The following is a 3,419-nucleotide window of genomic DNA, read 5'->3' on the forward strand; positions in this document are numbered from 1 at the left end:
ATCGGGGTGGGATCATAGACATTTAAAACATGGACCAACAGGTCCCTTGTTCCATGGATAACCATGAAGTCTATAGAAGCTCTTTCCTCGTGATGCTGAGGTTACTGCTCACCTCCACTGAGCTGGAATACGTAGATGTGACGTGAAGCAAACCTGTTGAAACTTGTAAGTCTTCTGGTAGCTGTGCAAGAGAAAAACTCTCATCATTCCCAATCAGCAGATGACGGAGGGTAAGGTATATGTTAGGGAGTGACAGACACAGGCAAGATGTACATGCTAGCTACCTGCTAGTTAAACCATTAACATGCACAGGCTAATTACTGCTAACTACATGCTAGTTAACATGAGTCATAGACACAGGCTAATTACTACTAACTACCATGCTAGTTACATTAACATAGACTCAGGCTAATTACTGCTAATAAAGGCTCGTAACATTAACATAGGCACCGGCTAATTACTGCTAACTAACCACTGCTATGTAACATAGTTGTTGTGTGTTTTCTGATTGCTGGTGCTTCCCTTCCCTGGTATGAGTTATTTGTGGTTTTTATAACGTATCTGACAGGATGGTTAATGTTTAATGTTATTTTTACTTTTAAGAGGGAGTTCCTCTTAAAAGTTTGTACCGAGTATTATAAAGGAATGTATTATAGTTGAACTATTACCCCCATGTGTATGAGTTCATGTTTGACTCTGAGTCGTTTGACTATTTATTTCCAGCCAAATGGTGTTTATGATTCCCATGGTGACATTAGTATTAATTAGGAGTTTTGTAGGTCAAAAAGAGAAAGAAGAGATATATATTCTATTGAAACGGTCCGTAGGGTGATATTATTTTGGTAAGGACGAGACTATTTCTGGGAATGAGTTTTGAAGATTTTGCCCACTGAGAAAATGGTGAGTAAAAAAATGTGTTACGGTTTTCTTAAATTGGAAGTGAGACATGGTTTTCCACAGGGGATGTTGTTGTTGATGACTGTTTTATGCTTGTGTTTTGGGGGAGAATTTGTATAACATAGATTTGGAGAACGAGGACGGCGGTTTCGTTCTCCTCACTCCTGACATCCGGATTCTGCTTTCCAGGGTTTCTCCTATGAGAGTTTAAGTAGTGAACCCAATCAAGGACAAATCATGTGTTAGCGCCCACAAACCCGGTTCACCTCGATTTGAACCACCGCCTTGGGGCAGACGTCGCTGGCTACCGGAGCAGGAAAGGGGAGGAGAGAGGTCAGCCTGCAGCAGTGAAGGATGAAGAGGAGGAGGAGCCTGCAGGCAGTGAGGAGAGGGAGGATACCTGCAGCAGTGAGCGGAAGAGAGGAGGAGCCTGCAGCAGTGAAGGAGGAAGAGGAGGAGGAGCCTGCAGCAGTGAGGAGGAAGAGGAGGATGAGCCTGTACAGTAAAGGAGGAAGAGGGGAGGAGCCTGCCAGCAGTGAAGGAGTAACAGAGGAGGGAGGAGCCTGCGGTGAAGGAGGAAGAGGAGGAGGAGCCTGCAGCAGTGAAGGAGAAGGGGGAGGAGCCTGCAGCGTGAAGGAGAAGAGGAGGCGAGCCTGTAGCATTAAAGAGGAAGCTGGAGGATGAGCCTCGCAGGAAGGAGGAGAGGAGGAGAGGAGCCTGCAGCCAGTTTGAAGGAGGCGAAAGAGGAGGAGGCGCCTGTAGCAATGATGGAAGAAGAGGGTAAGTAATGTGATGGAGGAGGAAGAAAAGGAGGAGGACCTGCAGGCAGTGAATGAGGAAGAGGAGTAGGAGGAGCCTGCACGACATGAAGTAGGAGACGAGGAGGCGGAGCCTGTAGCAATGAGGGAGGAAGAGGAGTAGTATTTGATGGAGGAGGAAGAGGAGGAGGAGCCGCAGCAGTGGAAGGAGTAGAGGAGGAGGAGGCCTGTAGCAGTGGAAGAGGAAGAGGATGAGCAGCCTGCAGCACGTGAGGCGGCAGAGGATATGAGCTTGTAGCAGTGAAGGGAGGAAGCGAGGAGTATGTGTGGGAAAGGTTGTGGACCGCAGAGTTGTGAATGGAAGAGTAGAGTTCTTCTGCTGACATGGAATGGGTTCTCAGAGTAATATGATCTTAGATATATACACTCACCGCCACTTTATCAGGTACCCCTGTAGTACCGTGTTGGAGGACCCCCTTTTGCCTTCAGAACTGCCCTCAATTCTTCGTGGCATAGATTCAACAAGGTGCTGGACGCATTCCTCAGGAGTTTGGGTCCAGTTGACATGATGGCATCCACCGTTGCCGCAGATTGGTTCGGCCTGCATCATCCATGATGCGAATCGCCCCTTCCACCACAATCCCAAAGATGCTCTATTGGATTGAGATCTGGTGACGTGGGGCCATTTGGAGTACAGCCAACTCATTGTGTCCTTGTTTCAAGAAACCAGTCTGGTGATTCCACTTTATGACCTGCACATTATCCTTCTTGAAAGTAGCCATCAGAAGTTAGGTACTTATTGCCCTAAAGGATGGACATGGTCAGCACAAACTCAGGTAGGCCTTGGCTTGCAAACGATGCTCATTGGTACCAAGGGGCCCAAAGAGTGCCAAAAAATCTTCCCCACACCTTAACCACCACCACCAGCCCCTGAACCGTTGATTCTGGGCAGGATGGATTCCATGCTTTCATGTTGTAGACCCAAATTCTTACCCTCCCATCCGACTTCGCAGCAGCAATCGGACTCAGCAGACCATGCAAGACGTTTTTTTCCAATCTTCTATTGTCCATTTCGATGAGCTTGGTGCAAATTGTAGTCCATTTTCCGGTTCTTAAGCTGAATTAGTGGCACCCTATGTGTCTTTCTGCTTGCTGTAGCCCATCTTCTGCCTCAAGTTCGACGTACTGTTGCGTCGAGCATGCTCTTTCTGCCCACCTTGTTGTAACGGGTGGTTATTTGAGTCACTGTTGCCCGTCTATCACCCCTCGAACCAGTCTGGCCATTCTCCACCTCTAGACCTCTGCATCACGCCATTTCCTAAAAGAGAAAAAGACTCCGCCCACAGAATTGCCGCTCACTGATGGTTTTTTTCTTTTTCGACCGATTCTCTTTAAACCCTAAGATGGTTGTGGCCGTAGAAATCCAGTAGATTAGCAGTTTCGAAATCCTCAGACCAACCCTATTGACCAAAAACATCCTGCCACCGTTCAAGGTCACTCAAATCACTCCGTTCTCTTCCCCATACTGAGTGCTCGGTTTGAACCTGCAGTAGATTCTCTTGATGACCATGTCTACATTCCTAAAGCCTGAGCAATTGCCGCCTATGGATTGGCGCTTAGAAATTAGTGTTAACAGCATTGCATGGTGGTACCTATAGTGGCGTGAGTAGCTTCATTTGACCATAACTATTAACCACCTGAACCTGGTAAAAGGTATGAGGTACTCGTGCATAGCTAGCCAGTGATTTACCTACTGTAGATGGT

The 3,419-nt window shown here is 47.3% G+C and overlaps 1 long non-coding RNA gene across 1 annotated transcript in view; it reads left to right on the forward strand.

The window, feature by feature from the left end:
• Positions 1-1,831: 1,831 nt before the first annotated feature.
• LOC116686234 (uncharacterized) overlaps positions 1,832-3,419 on the forward strand; it is a 24,495-nt gene continuing 22,907 nt past the window's right edge. The window contains exon 1 of the long non-coding RNA XR_004331196.1: positions 1,832-2,057. This is a non-coding gene — a long non-coding RNA (uncharacterized LOC116686234). The remainder of the gene's footprint in view (positions 2,058-3,419) is intronic.

The sequence above is a fragment of the Etheostoma spectabile genome, unplaced genomic scaffold (genome assembly GCF_008692095.1).
Source record: "Etheostoma spectabile isolate EspeVRDwgs_2016 unplaced genomic scaffold, UIUC_Espe_1.0 scaffold337, whole genome shotgun sequence".
NCBI classification, from domain to species: Eukaryota; Metazoa; Chordata; class Actinopteri; order Perciformes; family Percidae; genus Etheostoma; species Etheostoma spectabile.